Source organism: Phalacrocorax carbo, chromosome 3 (genome assembly GCF_963921805.1).
Source record: "Phalacrocorax carbo chromosome 3, bPhaCar2.1, whole genome shotgun sequence".
Taxonomy (NCBI): domain Eukaryota; kingdom Metazoa; phylum Chordata; class Aves; order Suliformes; family Phalacrocoracidae; genus Phalacrocorax; species Phalacrocorax carbo.
In genome coordinates, this window is record NC_087515.1 from 120,729,691 (window position 1) to 120,749,107 (window position 19,417).

A 19,417-nucleotide genomic window follows, 5' to 3' on the forward strand; every position below is an offset into this window, starting at 1 on the left:
AAATTTCTCTAAAGCCAAAAGAGATTCAACTAATTATATCAAGAAAGTGCATGTAATGCACTGTATATGCACTAGTATAGATTTTTTTTGGCTGTTCACAGAAACAGACAAGTAGAAAACTATGGGATATGAACACAGCCCAGCTCAAGAAGTGAATTTTATGGCCTTTAGCAGCTATATGACTAAGACCTAAACTGGGGTTTGATCAATTTTCTTATTGTCATCATTCTCCAAAGAAGGTGAGAGTAAATATAACATACAAGCAGACCCCAAAGCAGAAAGCTATCCCTTATCAGATGGAACAGGGACAGCTCAAAAGTGAAATTTGATACTGGAACGAGAAATTTTATGAATGTACTTAAGCCTTAATATTAGATACATCAATTTAAGATGTAGCACTTCCCATTTTCTTAAATGGGGTAGTCCAATTTAAAGCACACTGTTCTGAGTTTGAGTTCAGCTGAATGCATTCTCTACCCTCATCTAATAGCATAAAGGGCAAAAAGGATATTGACCCCAGAATACTTTTCCAGCACCCTAGATCCCAACAAAGTGAAATGAAGAGGAAGCATTAGTAACTATATCCTGCTGCCAAGATCTTATTGCCACTAATTATCAACACAGGCCTCATTAAGGAAGCCATCTACACCTCTGTGCCATTAAAGATTTAATAAATATGACACCTGCAGATGGCAATCTGAAAGGTGGAACAAAGGTCCTGGCTTTCATAGGATCAGTGTCTCTAAACTGTAGGTGGCTCTGCAGCCTATACTTTATTTTATCCATAAGCATCTAGTTGCATTGCTCAGTATATCTGGAAAATAGATAGTTTTTGATACCACAAGGAACCTCTTATTTCCACAAAAATTCAAAGGTTGCTGATGCTTCATTGACTTAAAGCACCAAAGATGTTAAAGACTGAAAATTCAGTTCTGGATCTGGAGCAAGACCCATGTCTTTGTCTTCCCTTTAATGGCTCTCCTGCAAAATGCAAATACGAGCCTTGGATCTATCATTTACTAGGGAGTGCAGACTTTAGAAGTCTAAGGACAAGGAGTCCTAAAATGCCATAAATAAACAGTTAATTCATTTATTAAGAGAAAAAAAATGAAATCCCTGTGGGTAAAAAGTCCTTGGCTATCTATCTCCCTCATTGGTATAAAAGCGGTACTTTGAATGAATGGTCTCTACCATGTATTCTAGGTAGCTGACGTATTGATCCACCAGAGACCACTTGCTATTGCTATATAATACTATTTTCAATCCTTTTATTTCCTTCTTAGGATTCAGCCCTACATATAAGAGAATATACCCCTAAGGACCGGACAACATCTGGTGTATATATAGGGATGAATCACAAGATGGATATAAAGAAAGAAAGATCTAAAATCCCTTGACAAAGTAGCTGTTTCAATCCTTTAAGAAGCATACTGAAAGTTTATCTTATATGTGATTTCAGGAGCCAAAAAGTTTTCTAGACAATTTATTTTCTTTATGAAAGAAAAATGTTTTTTTTAAAAACAGAGCTGCCATGTGGCTCCCCACAGCAGTGTAGCTATTTCCTTTCAAGTTATGGTTGCTTCTTAACACTGTAATTAAGTTTGAATAATGCTGCCACAGTCAATCATGCACTTTACACAATTACTTTACAGAATGTAAAAGGGAAATAAAATATGATGTGAGCTTTGTTAAACTTAAAATACACTTGACAATCACTTAACTTAATTAGATACATTTGCCTCCTGAAAAAGTTGCTGTACTAAAGGTGACGTTCACCTTTCCAAAGGAAAATAATCCTCTCCCAGAGCCAAAGGCCTACATCCCACCTCTATTTATTATCATTACAATAACACTTCTGTATGAAGCATCACTAGCTGAGCAGCCAGGGGACACTTTCCTACTCCCAGCTCTGTCAACGATCTGCTCTGTGTTCTTGGGCTGGTTATGCCGGCTAAGGGCCTCTGTTTCCAGATCCATTCCTTGCAAGTCTTTTCCTTTTGGAATTTATTATAATACTTGTATTATTGAATGTACAGCATAATAGCTAATAATAATTACTGTAATATACATAATTATATTATGTGCCATGTAGAGAATAACAGTTATAGTAAGAAATCCCTAATACTTTAAGGAAATTAACATTTTGTGGTTATAAACTAACCTAGATTTACACTTCCCCTGGTTTCATGAGGTTCCTTTAATATTTTTAAATAGCATTTCTTTTAAAGGACACATAAGTGTTCTTTTTCTCTTTCTTTGTACATTTGCAAGCAGATTGGAATATGCATAGAGCTTAGACAATATTGTCCTTTTGTAGAGCTTGGCAGAGCTCCATTTATTTCAATGGGGTTGCGTCAATTTACATCAGATGAGGATCAAGCTTTTGTTTTCCTCTACCTTTTAGAGGCTGATTTATTTTAAGCACCCATAGTGATAAAACAGAAAGACTCATCCATTATGGTTTCATATCTGTGAAATTCATTATTCTTCAGGGGAACCACAGAGAGGAAGTTCTATCTTGGATACTTACCAGCACACTACAGAAGGGTAAGGTGGGTTTGAGCATGATACAGTTGCCTACGCTCCACACAGCTGAAGGGAAAAATGGGCAGCAATGACTCATCTATTTTTTCTCTCCCTCAAGCGCAAGATCTACTGAGAGTGAAGAGGCGCCACATGTACATTTAAAACAACCTGAAAGCTCTTCTAGGTCACACTGTCTAAAGCAGCAAAGCTATGTGCACCACCTTGTCTTGTAGCACGGGCCTCTCCACTGGGGTTATGAGGTGGCCTAGAGTTGGTAATCACACCTGCACCACCCAAGGGGTGTCCCATGTCAATGAGAATCTTCCTCGTCTCTCTCAATATACCTCCCTGGCTGCTTTGGGTCACCTCAAAATGTCCATTGGCTGAACTTCAGAACTATTCTCAGAACTGTTACAGTCTGTCATAGACAGATTTAATATAGGTTGATTGTAGTCAGGAGCATAAAGAGCAGCCAAAAATGTACCACAAAGTTTAATGTTACGTGGATTTCACATCAGTTAAATCTTCCATGCTCCTAAGGTTAATTGCTCAAATGTTATTTTCAATTAAAGGATCATCTTGAAAAAATGGTCAAAACCCAATTGAATTCAAATTTTCCCCATTTTTATCCATATGTGTGACTTTGACAAATAGATCCCTCAGGCTACAGAATCTATGTCTTCCAAGAAACACTATTTCTTGAGATTATTTATTATTCAATAAACTTTAATGTTAGTTATTAATATCATGAACATTAAACTAATAAAGCCTAATTCCTTAACAAATCATGCCTTATGGCTGTAGCTCCTGATGTGAAATAAGTTGTATGTTCCAACAAAGATCTTTGTCCTGTTTTGGAGCATAGAAGATATTCTTCCATATGGCTTCTCCTGTGCCTGGGATGTAGTCACTCTAGAGACTTTACATCGTTCAGACTGTAATCAAGTCTTACCCGTTTTGAAATTCCCACCACTCCACAATCAGGCTTGACACTGGTCAGCAATTTTACACAAACACAATAAAAAATCAGGATAAAGAATGACAAGTAAATGACATATCATGGTAATTTAGGGATCTCATTTCCCAAGGGAGGGCTTTCCTCTCTCTGGAATGTCAGAGTGAGGAGGAGGGGAACGATGAACCAGTTCAGTTCAGGTTAATATGTAATTTTTCATACCAGAAGGTAAATCAATAAATGGTTGCCTAGATCAATTTTCTGTCATGTCTATGCAACATACTGAGGAAATGTAGCAAGGGAAGCACTTGAGGATGTGGCAGGTAGGAACAGAGCTGGGATTTTGATTATTATATCTGGAGAGGTTTGAATTACTAAATTGGGGGACGATATTTTGTCATGTGTGAGACTGATCTCGGTATTCATTACACATACACACTACTGCAATAGTTTGTATGCTCACTGATTAACTGTAAAAAATGTTATACCACTTAAGTGTGAAGGTCTCCACTAAAATTATAGAAATGTATTTATGGGAGACACAATATGTACAGCAGTTGTTTATTAAGGTCATTGGTATAAAATATATGATTGATGGAACGACAGTGTATCATTACAGTGCTGAACATAAAATCCACCAATGGGGCACCTTGCCAGATGCAGACAGCCTCTCCCAAACAGGGCTGAGTCTAACATTCAGGCAGCGTATATGCTGCAGCCTCTTCCCGTGCTGTACCTTTACCAAGCAGACGTTACTGCAGTGTTGTCCTGACTGTGCTGAATTTGCTGGGTGCTGGACCCCAACATTACAGGTAGAAGGTTTTGTCTGACCAGGCTCTTAAATCTGCTTTGTGCAACTCCAGCAGTGCAAAACAGACTTAATGCCAGCTTACTGGCAGCGTACGCGTATGACGAACTCCCATGGGGGCAATAAGAGCACCTTTTACATTAACCCAAGAGCAGCAGAGCATCTGGTTGAGAGGTGCCAGACCAGGGTTACTACCAGCTTCTGCTCCCCACTTGCCCCTGTAAGAAGAGAGAGCAAATGGGAGCCTGAAACCATTCCTGTATCTCAGAGGGTTCATGCTGGGTTTCCTTAGTCCCCTACTATCTCTCCATACTCACTGATGATTTGTGTTTGATTATGGGCGAGTTTTGATAATTGTAGGCGTGCATTTAAAAATACCTCTTAATTGGTTTCTAAAGTAGTCTGTAACAAACCTGAAAAGAAAAAGTAGCTAGGTTTAATTTTGTACTATGTAAAGCGGGGGCTTTGGACTGCTGCTAAATCCATAAGAAACAAGCCTGCATTCTGAAATAAAAGCAGACATTCCTGGGTATTTTTTTTCCCCAGAGCTGAATAACAGGGAGAGTCCATATGACTGTGGTCCAGGCAAGCTGTTAAAAGCAAGTACTCCTGGAAAAAAATCTCCAGCTTGCACTCCGATGCCAAATTTTGCAAGCATCCTGTTTACTGACTGGGACATTCAAGTGAAATCAGACGAGTGGCCATGACCAAAGCTAAAAATAAAATTGCAAGAAGACGGTGTAAAGCTACAGCTCTAATCCCTCAAAAAAAGATGTATGGTACCTTTTTCAATTTCATAAGGAATTTAAGAACCCTTCCCTCCTTCTAACACAGCTCAAGACTTAGAAAAAGTACTTCTAAGAAACTGTCCCGCTCAACTCAGGCCAGGTACAGATGTAGAGCACAACCCAACTTCCCTGGCCTGTCACCAAAGAGAATGAGTTTATTACAGCATGCAGAGGGAGAGATTTGACAGACAGCTGGCCACCCAAGCACTCTATTATTAAAGCCTGTGTTCAGCAGGATGCATTGTTTGAAAGTCATGTTTGCAAAAGCAGACTCCTACTACTAGCATCTGCATTAACTATTAGTTTTATGAAGTACAAACTGTTTTGCAATGTCATTGACACAAAGCAAGCTTAGCCCTGTGCCTATTTGAAAAAGAAAGAAAAAAATATCTCCTGAGGTTATTTAGTTTTTTTTCAAACATATGTTGTGAAAGGCCTTATGGCAGTTTGAAGGAACTCTCAGAGCTACAGCTAGAGGCATGCTGAGACCTTCTTTTTTGCAAAGATAAAGCTGAAACCTTTTTGCTTTCATCAGAAGAAACAATGAGGCTGGAGTAGGCGGAGGTACAGGTAAATCTTGTTTTGTCTGTGCTGCCATGAAAGTAGGACCAAAGAAGGCGCCTTAATAGCCTGATGGGTGTATTGTCCTGTAGTAGTAAATCCAGGCACAACACACAAGTAGGAGGTTAATACAGTTTTTTTACCAGGGCCCTGGTGATCTACTCCACAGTCCAACAACCAGCCTAATCTCCAGATGCTCTGGGGTTGTCAAATTACAAAGTGGCAGCTTTGAAGGAAAGTGCTCTTAATGGGAGGGTGGAAATACTAAAAATAAGGCTAGGTTCCTACCACAGAACTTTTATTTCCATACAGGCTTACCCAAAGCTCTTGGCCATTCAATTTCCATTATTCAGATTCCCCTGAGCATCCTGTCAAAGCTGTAGATATTTGGCCCCCTCTAAGCAGATATTTTTGGCTTTCCCATGCTTAAACCTAGAAATTCCTGAGGTTCATATGCAGACCTGTAGTGTCTTCATATTTGGCTTTCCCTGAAGGTATGTTTGGAGCCAATCAAAGCATTGCCCAGTATCTGTGTCTTCTGCTTGCCAAGGGTACATTTACTTGCCCCTACATATGCACACACATAAATACACCACACACAGCACATACAGCACATAGAATGGGAAGACATAAACATACACATACTCCCATCATATAGGATGAGGCTAAGCAAATATGGTCCTTCACTGAGAAATCCCCATACTGCTTCACATGGTGCTTCTCTGCATCGGACTAAAAATATGCAATAAACTGCAAGATAAGTATGACGAGAGTAGGGAAGGAATGGAAGGAATCATTGCTTACATCCAGCAGCAAAACATGGCCATCACAGTCATCTTCGACATTCAGGTATTCAGTCTCTTAATGGACTATATTCATGTTCCATCTATAGATAATGAAGAGAGAGCAGCTGTTTCTAAATCATAGGACCCACAAGTTCTTCACAGTCTCAGGGCTGGACGCTGGCCACAGCCATATCCTCACTAAAATTTGGGAATTTCCCCCTCCATCCTCTGGCTTCCACTAGAGAGAGACCTGTACCCCAGCACACCTCCAGAAGCTAATCCATCTTGTTTATCCTAGACACCTATCTTATGAAATAAGCCTCTCACCTACAGTTCTGTTGACTGTAGAAGACTCACTGGACAGTTATACTCAGATGAAATGAATTCCATCTGAAACGTTCTGCAGGATCAGATGCCATTTTACAATTACATGGTATTGTAGCAGTTCAAAGAGTTTTATTTAAATTTTAAAAAAAAAGCTCAAAAAAAAACCAACCCTGCAAGGACCATGCTTCTAAGCTCAAGTCCCTAAATATGCCAAAGCAGTGAATTTTTGCAGTAATCCATTTTCTGCAGTGGTAGGAACATGTTGACTTCCTCTATTAAGTATTATAATTGGTAAGAAAAAAAAAAAGAAACAAACAGAAAAAGGTCTTTGGCTGCTGTGTTAGCTATCACCTCCAAGAATAATTTTGATCTTGCAATTGTAATAGCCAATCTACAGCACAGAATTTATATAAGACATTTTTGGCTGGTTTATGAGAGAAAAATCTTGGTGCTCTCATAAACATCGATGTATGTGTCTTAAAAGTAATGTTCATAATTTACATAAACTAAATAAGATAAATTGGAAATCTCAACTCTAGGGGAAAAAGTGTATCTAAAAGGCAATTTCAGATTGAATTAAGTGCCAGAAAGACCAAAGCCTACTAAAATATTGCCCCTTTCCTCAGAATTACAATACCTCAAAACCGGGCATGCACAGAGACACACACACCCCCCAGCACGCGTTACACAGAGTCCTGTACCTGTCACCATCTCCTGTTCTAATCCAGAGAATTTTGTGCCAATGTGCTATTCTTTCTACAGTCCAAGCATCTTTTCAAGCCTAGTCAGTTTAAAAGCTGGTCTGCTGCCTCTTCCTGTACCTCATTTTGATTTCAGTGCTGTAAATTGTCAGGCAGACCCATAACAAAAGGTCACACTGTCCTGTGTTTGCAATGTAGACCCAGCCAGAGCCGAACTGCTCTCAGCCATATCTCCCCTCCAGTAAGCACTCAATTATATTGCTCTAATGCAGTCCCATTCCCAGGTCTTCTTTCAAGCTAACACTCAGGTCAGTCACTCAGCATTTTTCTGCCATAGTGTTGCCAAATTTGGGGTATGTAAACCCCATAATATTTTTTTTCCAAATGTGATAATCCTGTGACTAGGCTGGTTAAAAAAAAAGTGTTAATGGTTCTGATTCTCTTTTGTCATGTACCCTGTCTATGAATCCGTAACAAGATAAAACAAAACCAAATTGGATCAAAAAGATGATTAAACAAAATGTCACTGTTCAATACCCACCTTGACATCTCTTCAAAAGGCTGTAAATTATCAGAGGAGTCAGCAGGGGACAATTGAGCCTGGACAATTATAGATTCACTGTTCAAGTTTCTCAGGTGCCTTATCAAGTTCTGGCTCGGCAAAGCTGAATTAGAGAAATTCACAAAACACAGAAGTGTTCTGAGGGTCATTCATGGGATGTTTTATGTTGCTTTAGTAGCTCATGTCCATTATTGTAAAAAAATCACAGGAAAAGCAAATAAGGACAAGAACAGTTTAGCCCTGAGATTTACCCATGTTAAGAATGCAAATGAAATGTACATATACCTCTAAAAGGTTAGTTATTATGATGAAAATTATAAAAGTGTTTAAAAATGGATCTTCTTTCATATCCCTGTGCTTATGAAAGTCCATTTTCTGTAAATGACAGTTAGTAAAGGTGTGGCTTATTTCAGACTATGAATAGTTGAACCCTGCTGGTTCTCTCAGAGGGTCGCCATGAGACAGTTGCTTAGATCACACACTCCATGCTAAGGAGCATAACATCCCAAGCACTCCCCCCAAAAAGCCTTTCATTTTTTCAAAGGTGTCAGGCATTCAGGCTACATACAGAGTCTGTACTCCTCTTCTCCTTTTCCTTAAATACAGTATGTCTAATTGTCTGTTCATCCAATAAGAACTATGAATCAAATACATTTGAAATTGAAACTAAGCAAATTAGTTGAGATTAAATTTTAAATACTCTCTCAAACTCCACCTATGAGGACAAAATCCTGAAACGCTGGTGACCAAACCCCATGAAACAGATATTAAGAAAGGAAGGAAAAAAAGGTCTTAATCCAGAAATGATGAAAGTGGATTTCAAAAATTGTCTTAGTTCGTCACTTATTTCCCATGTGGTCTTGGTTCAGTTGTTTGTATTTTTACCACGAGTTTCCTATAAATAAAACAGTACATAATCCCATCTGGTTTCTGAGAAGTTTAATGTTCATGAAATAGTTAGTAGCCCAATCAATCATAGATGTTATAGGAATACCAGCCATTATTAAGAGTAACAAAAAAATGAACAGGAAGCTGACTTTTCAAGAAATTTGGGTTCTATTTTGCCTCCACTATTTCCTGAATTCCAAAAATTTATGGAAAAAACCCCTGCAGCTGAGTTAATAAAAATACTACCCGTGTCCTGGTTTCCACTTCCAATATCATGACCACTACTCTCTAGGAAACGAGACCGCCTGGCGAGGAAGCAGCTTACTGTACGCCGAGGTCTGCTTGCAGAAGCAGATGCTGCCAGGCTGACGCAGAAAAGAAGGGAGTAGAAAAGTATTGAAGTTCTTGTGTTTAGGAAACAGTGTCCCTTGACTAAATAGTTCAAAGCAAATAAAACACCTGTTTCTGAGGATATCAGGAGAAAGCACACACCTGTTTTAGAGACAGGAGGCAGAATTCTCATATGGAAAATGAGAAAAGTTTCTTAAGAACTCTGATGGTAATTCCCCCAAGTGGCTGGAAACAACTGGCTTGCGACAGCCAGCTGAGGGCCCCGTTGCAGCTGCTCACAATGAAGCTCCTCACACAGCATGGTTAGGAGGATATAATTTTCTGAAAATTTAAGTCAGAGGGGAATCCAGAAGGTGAAAAGCATTTGTAGAGACTCCAGTGTACATTATCAGTGGATGGATGTTTGGTGCTGGCACCAGGATCATATGAGGGAAGGCATTAAAAGATGGGACCTGCTTGGCCAGTAGGTTTTCCCCTTAGGGAGCAGAAATGGTGGGAGCAGATATGTCAGCGAGTAATAAGCAATCATAGAATCATGGAATATCCTGAGCTGGAAGGCACCCATGCAGATCATTGATTCCAGGTCCTGACTGCTCGAGGGCACCCTAGAAGTTAAACCATGTATCTAAGAACATCGTCCAAATGCTTCTTGAACACTGATAATTATGAAAGGATGATTTTTATGGCTTCACCTTGTAGCATAAAATGCAGACTTTGCCAGAAGAACACAAAGACTGATATTTCATAAGAGTAGATGAACGTGAGTACAACCACAAGTTATTAGCAAAGCCACTGGGCCACTGAGAGCAAGACTCAGTTGCTGAGACACCTAGTGCTACGTGAGGTACTTCAGGTTAGTTAAGACTAAGATCTATGGGAGACCTGCACTCTTCCAGACCATCAGCTGGAGATAAACACTGATACATTGGGCATCTCAAACGGCATTAGGTATTTATATTTAGGCAAAAGAGCTGGTGGAAAAAATAACTAGAATAAAAGCTCTCTGAATAACCACTTAAAGAATAGAATTAGAGAAATCCTGGAGAGAAAAGACAGAAGTAATATCAACTATTTTAGGAATGCTGGTGACTCAGCCCAGAACTTGCAAGGCCACCTTAATTACCTGGACATTTCTATCAGACTACAAGCCTTCTAAATAAAAGGTTTTTAGAGACTTTTTCAATATTCTCACAGTAAGTTCACATGTAATAATAACCTGTTTGATCCTAAGCCAAATTTGAAATGCACTCAAAATAGATACCTACTTAACCATCATTTTATTTTTAAATTTAAACTGTCTTAATAACTATATTTTCTTTCCACAATACTTGAGTCTTAGTCACAGACAAGAACAGAATTGTACCAGATAATTTAAAAGAAGTGAGAAAACAATAGTTCCTATATTAAAGAGGTTATAACCAGAATATAGAACAGGAGACAGCGTATGGGTGTATTCTAATGGAAGGACACAGGGAAATGATGAGGCAAAAGTCTATCAATACAAATGGGAACGGAGTTAGTAAACACAGTACAAAATCATCGTCCTCTTTTTTGAGGGCATCATAGAACAGACTATTTTAATGAGGAGTCTGAAAGCAGGTGGTGTGATAATTTTGGGTATATTTCTGTGGAGCTTCCATTACCGAGAAGAAGGTAACAGGGAAAAGGATGAGTATACTTGAAAATTCATCAAGCAGAGGATAGGGAGCAGCATGAAGGGCCAGTTCAAAATGGTTTTAAAATACCTATGCTAATAGAAAGACCACAGCTGGGATAAGGATGAGCATGAGCAACAGGGGCAGATAGCTTGTGGCTGCTTTGACAGAGGGGATCTAGTGGAAATACTTTAAAGATGGCACACCTTTTATATGTTAACTCAGAAGTGAACATTCAGCTTTTACAGTAAACAAAGTTAGGTCTCGGATAGGATCTTTTTCCTACAACTTAATTTTTTAACAATAAAATTGATATACTCACCTTTTAGACACTTGACAAATTATCTTATAATTAAGTTTAACATCACTGATGTCAAGGGAATACTTTCCATTCATTTCAGGACTAGACTTGTGCTTTATTAAAGAACATCTGAATAATTTTTTTTTATTCAATAAATTACTCAAATTTTTATTGACTTAATTTTTATAAAGGACAATGAGGGATGGAAAAGTTAAGAAGTTATTTTTTGTCCCGAAATTACAGAGAGCTACTGTAACATCAAAACAAGCTTTGGTGATTTTGTTTTGCCAGAAGTGATATTTCCTTTGTAATGTCAAATTATTTTGCAGCATTGAACTCTTGAGGCAAAACCTGTGGCCCTCATTGAAGTTGGTGGGAATTCTGCACATCGAATAAAGCCTTTCTCCTTGGTCATTTTGTTCCTTAATGCTCTTTGGGAGCTGGAGGAAAAACATATCCCAAAAGCCATGCTAGCCATTCTTGGAGTTCTTCCCCAAGTAAAACTGTCGGAAAGATCTTGCCTCGTGGAGCTCATTACAGAGTGCATCTGACTCTGCTGTCTGTAAAGAGCTGCGAGGCTTGCGATGCCTGCAGAAGTGCAAGTCTGCAAAAATTGCATGCACCTGGTTTAAAAAATGTTAAGCCCTGGATTTCAGAAGCTTGCAGTAAACTTCCCTGACATGTCCACAAAACTGGAGGCTATCATAAATTCCCAGCTACCTTCAGGTACGGGGTTCCTCTGCCAAGGAAACAGCATCATGAATGGCAGCCCTGAATGAATGTTTGCAGTAGATTTCCTCCTTTACTGCTACTATCAAAATTGTTAAAAATTCTAAGTATATTAAAGTAGCACCCAGGTATATTAAAGTAGCACCCAGAAGACAGCCATAACTCCTGAGTATACAAATGTGTAGTAAAAAGAAATAACCTGACCTCAGCCTAAATAAAGAAGATATCCAAAGAGTGAGCAAAGAGGGATCCTGAGGACAGGGAACTAAGGCAAAGAGAGACTAATTCACTTGCCTGAGGTGGCAGAGCTCAGAACTGAAGACAAATTTCCCAATTCTCACACCAATGCCTTAACCATAAAGCTAATCCTCTGCAGGCCTCTATTTTTATCTTTCATAACTTTTTATAAAACATTCCTAAAGGGCTCCATATTCTCATTGCTTTGACAGAGCACATGGGTGAAATACTGAGGGGCAGGCAGGTAGATTAATTGTATTTGAGTTACACTACAGTAGGAAAATATGTTTGTCCTTTAACAGTGAAAGATGCATTTTTCATTCAGGTAACTCAAAAACAAATTCTTTTTTATTACCTATTGAATGTAGCTAAAAGTGAACATATTTCCTTATACACCTCTGCTCACAGAAAGCAAAGGCAAAGTAATGTGCCCAGCCAGTTCATCTTACGCAGTTTGTTCGGAGCTTCCACTCTTCGTGTCTTTCTCATGATTGCTTCTCTCACGATTCCTTCAAACTTGACAGAGACATTTGTCCTCACTGAGAACAGGGGCCAGATTGGAAATGTAGTGATTTTTAAGACAAGTTTGTGTTGAGTTTTCCAAATCTAACAACACTAAAATATCATATATCCCTGAAATACAAGGTTTTTCACTGCACATTATTAAAAGCAATTTTGTCATAAACTGACAAGCAAATGTTTTATTAAACCTGTTGGAATTCATTGTTAAATAACAACAGTGTTCAACATTTATATCCTTAAATCTCTGCACATACATAAACCACCAAATCTTGCAACACAAGTGGATCAATTCTTTTTTTATTATTATTACTAAATCTGCTTTACGACATGCAGCGCTGAGGCTCAGTTTTCCACCGTCCGGGTTTCTTCCATGTGTCCTTATTGACATATGTGAAAATTAATTTAAAATTACTAAACATAGCAGCTTTCACCCATAGTGAACTCACTATGCAACAGTGAAAAAGACACCACAAAGTAATGAATTGAGATTTCAATCCTCGCGCGCTTGGGAATCCAGTGGAAGAGGAATAATCAGAGCAGACTGAGAAGATCGTTGGGTGGTAGAGCTGGGAGCAGTCCCTGAGGTTTCTGTGTGTTCATCTCACGAGGCCAGCAGCTCTGCTTGTGGCCTGTCCACTGCATGTGCAAAGAGGTGCAGATTTAATGCATCAGGCAAAATTAAAAGGGCATAAAATTACCTATAAACATCTCCAGCCTCCCAGACATGTGATCCTACGTAATGTGTCAAACATGCAGTTGTGCTTCTCCTCTCTTCTCTAGTCCATCTCTCCATTGACAAAATCTGCAAAACACTCAGCTCCGGGACCAGTGCAGGTGTTTGCTGTAATGACAGAAACTTTTGCTTCTCCGTGCGCATCCAGCACCGGGTATTTGGTAAAGCCTAGATGGTTTTGCTGAGAATGGGATGTGATCACACCAGATAAAACTCAGGGGAATGTTTAGGGAGTGCAGCAGTCATATTTTCTGTGAGGGTGATGCAAGAGGTGATATGTTCTCTAAGCCTGGCCAAAAAAAAAAAAAAATTGCAAAGACCTGGGATATCATTAATTATCTGTTGCCACACTGTTTCATTCAGTTCTCCTTCTGACCATGCCAGGAACAGAAAGAACCAGATTCTGTCAAGTTTTTGCATCAAGGGAACAGGGAATATTATTTTGTATCCAAGCAGTTCACATTTCAGGGCACATAGGCTGATCCCTTGAGAAGAAAAACGGTGGTGAATCACATACCATTTATACCTTCATATTTTGGGTTGGTTTTTTTCTTTTTCTTTTTCTTTTTCTAGAGCTAGCGCACAACATCCCATTTCCCTGAACAACTCTGCTGCTCACAGTTCCAAATACTTTTCTAGACTCTGTCCACAATAACCAATTTTCTTTTTCTTTTTTTTTTTTCCCCCCAGGTCCTTGGTGCACATAGGGTGTCTTTGGCTCTTCCCTATTATCTTTTCTGGGTTCCTCTTTGCCCCTTCACACAAACAAATTTGGGGTTTGCCTAGAACTGTACGATATCTTCTGGTTATCTGAAACCTCAGCTGGTTTCCTCCAAGGTGGTCCCTGGTTTCATAATGAGAAATCCCTTCCAAGGCAGCGCTTGGCAGAACTGGCGTTACTGATCTTCCTCTTTACAGAAACTGTTCTTGCACCTCTTAAAGTCACCATGAGGTTCCGATGTCCCCAAAGTTGCTCAAACACCACTATATATTAGAATTTAGTACTCCAAGGAAGCCAATTGGATTTGCTTTTCCAGCACAAAGCAAGCCATTTGAGTGGGGTCATTTTTTTGCTACACCTTGCAACTCAGCCGTGCATGGGAGCTACAGGCAGACTTTCTGCGTTCAATTGTTTGTGAGATCCCTGGCGTGCTCAGCTATTGCTCCCCAAACAGCTCAGGCTCTGTGCAGGCAGCCTTTCTGTTCCGGGGATGAGAGACTTTCCAGAGACCAGGAACAGTACGGATGTGATCAAACTTTGCCAGTAGGTCTCAGAGGACAGTTAGCCTCAAGGCTCTGGCACTTTTGGGATAACTACTATAGATGTAGTTTATTATTTATTCTCAGAAAGCAGAATATAAAACTCTTAGCAAATTTACAAGCAAGATTATGCAAAGAAATGAAGATTGCTTCTAAGCTGCCCCTGTGTCCCTGCTTACATCTTCCCTTGAATTTTTATCTTATTGCAAGATTCGATGCTTCATCTCTCTTCCTTCTGCTCTTTATTTCCAGATGAGTTCTTTGGTTGTTATCTAATAGGAATACAGCTTCAAAGGTTTTCATTCTGGTCTAACAAATATGCATGACTGATGGCCAGCACTTTCCTACTGGAAATGGGCCTTTCCTTGCCTTCAGGGAGTGAAGCTGCCAGCAGTCGGGCAGGGCGGTGTTAGAAGCACCCCATCAGGACCCTGACTTGCTCCAGCCTTCTCATTCTTGCTTCCTCTTTTTGCAAATAGAAACTAATCTAACTACTGCTGTAGCAGTGCCATTCTTTTTACCAGACAACTTAACATGCACTGTAAAGCCTTCTCTTGATTTTGTAATATTCTGTAAATATCAAAAATTTTCAATTACACAACAGTTGTGATATCTCCTAGTACATAATATTGCCTTAGCTTTCCATGAACCACAGGATACACCATTAATAGTGTACCCAGCAGCCTCGTCAGCTGAATGATTTACCAAAAATGGCACCTTTTACCTCTTAGGGGTGTCCTGGTGAGTAGGGACCTGTCAAACCATCATCATTTACACTAAATGGGACTGTGCAGGGAAACAGCCCACTAGTGTACCCCAGTGACTCTGCTCCACATTTTGGGGGTTTTGGTTTGGTCTGGGGTTTTTTTGAAGTGATCCCCATTATTTTTCTTGAGGGGTTGTTCTTTCTAGTTTCAAAAGATTTATTCCAATCCCTAACATAACAACATCATTTTTGTTGTTATTGTTGCTGTCCCAGTTGCTGCTTTACCTTGATACTTCGCAGTATTGTACTTTACATTACAGACTTCACAAAGTCTACATCTGAGATAGCTGCCCAAGAAGGCACAAAAGCCATATCCATCAGTAGAAAAAAAATGGGGAGGACCTGGATATTGGTTTATCCCAAGAGGAGACAGGTTTCTGAAAGAGATAAGAGGACTTGCCCTGTCTTCCTCTCTTGGCTACGAAGCAAGCCTAAGGATGACAAGGTCATACTTCCCTGGACAGTTTTTAGATACTTAAAAGTTAGATGAAATGAGCCACAGACCTCCTGTGCAGGAGCCAGAATGACAGATTACGACACCATGGTGCTGGGCACTGTCCAAAAATATTTTGGCCAGCCCAGAAAAGTCATCATTTAATCCTCTGAATTTTGGAGAATACCATCTCTCCTCCCTTTCTCCCAGGTTTGCCTGAGATTTTCACAGTACAGGAAAGTAGCCTTGTTGGCGTGCGTGAGTGGGAGCAGTAAGGGAGATGCAGACATTGGAAAACTGATTGTTAAAAGAGAGGGTCAGTGGAGAAAATACAGTAAGAAACCAATCTTTAACCAACTTGAAAAGCTATAGGATACTCAGTATGTCCTAGAGATGCTGATTTTCTCACAGAAAGACTAGAGCCACTGCCCCTGAAGAGCAAGTACCTACATTGCTCCTGCTACCTTGAGAACAGCCTTTTCCCATTAGAATGGCGCATTTCAGCACAATCCCTCCTGCACCCCTGCTGACATTCCTCCCGCAGGGTTTGCAGTGGTGACTGGTGTCTCCTTAACTTAGCTTCTCCTCAGACAGAGTGAACTGTGAGCAGAAATACTAAGAACAGAAGAAAGTAGAAGGAGCAAGCAATGAGAGATTAAGGCAAGAGATACAGGAGCCTTCTGAAAAAAGAGATCAAAATACAAGTGATGAGCAAAGAGACTAGGAATGTTAATTAGGAAATGATCATAGAGAAGTGAGATTTCTTTCAGAGATATTTATAGCAGTACAGAAGTACAGGGCCACAAAGCAACAGTGGGGTAAGGACTGTAAGATGTATCCCTCTACAAAGAAGCAAGAAGGAAAGATTGCAAGAAGACCCATAGAGTGTGTTGACAAGCAATGAAAAAGGCATTTGGTGAATTAATGAGCTACAAGGAGATCAGGGAGAACAATAATGCAGAAAAAAAAAAAGAAGGAAATTTCACACGACTGGTTTCTGATTTAATGTTAGCCAAATATTACATGGACTTCGCAACACAGCTGTCATAGAAAAGAACAGGATGGGATAAAACAGAAAAGAAAAAAAAAAAATCCACACTTCAAACTGTGACTGAGATGCAGGTAAGGAAAAAGGAGTTGCCCAAACTGGTATCTGACTTACTGTTACTGAGCCCGGTGGGCACGTGATGGTTGTACGAGCAGACGTGTATCAGAGGACCTTTCATGAAAAAGGACTGTGGAATCTGTAAGCTCTCCTCCAGCCCCCACCAGCCACTCTGTGCCTCCTCAGCCTGCACTTAGGTTCCTGTCTGTGGGCTTGGGCAATGAGCTGTGCTAAATCTCGCTGTGAAGGGGTGGGGGGAAGCGTACCTCTCCTGCCAGCACTGCCAGAGCTGCACCAGCAAAACAGCACACGTGTCTGACGACATCCTCCTGCTGCAGTTGCGGTGGCATCTTAGACCAAAACAACCTTCACCTCAATGGGGCAGTGAACTGTCACGTTTGAGCCGATGACACAAATCTCCTATTCCGCCTTTGCTAAGGGGATAGCAGTGTCTTTGACTGCACGGCAAGATCCAGCTGGGCTCGGCTGGGAGGGAGTTTCCTACGCAATGAGTCATTGCTGAGGCTGCACCGGTCCATCACTACCAGTGGAGAAAACCACCAGGGGCTGCAGGTGGCACAGTGACAGGGACAGCTCCAGCAGGGCTGGCTGACAGAGGCCAAAGAGGAGAGAGACAGTGAGGAAACTGCAGTGATTGGGAGAAAGCAGTAGAAAATATTCCTACAGCCTCTCCTGGTTCTGCTGGTTTTATTTTCTACCTTTCTCCTTCATCAGGGCAGCTTACTCAGGTTCCCCATTCCTTCAAATTACTTACATCAATAAAACAAGTAAGTGGCAGCACCTGCTATAGCAACTGCAAGGATGTAGCATGCACAATGCCCACAAAGCCCTTATCTCCCGTTCCCCGCTGCAGGCAGTGTCCTGTGATTGCTGGACTGGCCAACAAGGCTGTTGGGATTTCATAAACACTATTTTTCAGAGGGAGATTGGTCAAATGGTTGTGATGCCAGACTAGGACTCAAGAGAACGCAATTAATTCCTATGTTGCCTCAGGTCTCCTGGCAGTCTGGGGCGCACCCCTACCTCAATTTCCTGTCTGTAAAATAGGGATAAAAACACATCATCTGTCTATTCAATGCATGTCTTTTCTCCTTTCTTCATACAGCACCTTGCATCACGGGATTCCCAGTTGCAAGAAGGGCCCTCAGTGAAGTTCCAACAATAAAGATAATATGCCCTGGGTGGAATTCTTTGAGGAAAAAAAGGGCTTAATTGTACCAAGATTTCAAAAACTATGTATGCACAAAAGGCTTTTAAAAATAATTGTGTTTATTTTTAATCTTATTTGCCAGTCTTATCTTCCAAGCAGTCAGAGATAGCACCAATATAATCTGGCAAAAGCAACAGTAATTTAATGGAAGGAGTAGATAAAGTGTCCAGATGCATGTCCAGCATGTAAATTGAAGGAACTGCTTTATTGTACTTGTCAGATTTAGTGAAGAAAAGTGTGAAATATTTCAATGAGACAATTGTTAACACTTGGAAATTTGGTATGTCTCCTGCATGGCTAGAAAAATCAAAGGACACAGAAGATAAAGATCTATATTATTCCAAAGTAATATAGTGACAGGGAGACTTGGGCTAATAAACACTCTGAACTAAGAATGACGTGAGCACCATAAACAAGTCATTGTCCAGAGAGTGCTCCCGAAGTTCGTAATACATATTTTAAATCAAGAAGCTCATAAAAAGTGCTGATAGACAATTCCACTGGGAGAGACAGATCAAGAGGTGCCTGTGGAGCCACCATAAATACAGCTGCTATGGATAGATCCGAAACAAACCACCACCACGCACAGTTCAAGACCAAGTGCATTAAATGAAAGACTTAGTTGGGGAAAGAAACCAAGAGTAAGAGCAGACATATGGGAGCCGGTATTTATTTCTTGTTCTGCTGTCTGACCTTGGAGAAGTTATTTCGGTCTCAGACCTGAAAAGTACTGACCATTCTGTTCCTGAACTAACAGAGCCTTTAGAAACATGCCTTGCCAACACTGTTGTTTCTTGTGGGCATGGAGAAGGTGCTTCTCACCTGATACAGAGCCTGCCAAAGCACTCTGTTATGAATTGTAAGGATGGCATCTGTTCTCAAAGCTGTATTTGCACTGGCTGTGAATCACACCATCAGTGTGGGTAGGCACCGGCTGATCACACTCAGATCTCATCTGCACGCACAGCACTGAAATCCTGGAAGGGGACCAGGCTTCTACAAAATCCCTCTGCCAGCTTTGCTCCTGTCTCTCTGCATTCAGCCTCTGGCTCCTTTTGAGAACTTGCAGGTACCCAAGCTGTATGCAGAGGGATGATTGGAGCATCCTCTGCTAAGTATGACTGTGAGTCCCTCCATTCACCAGCGATGCTTCAGGAGCTGGCGATCCTTCAGGCCCCAGTCATAGGGGGCTC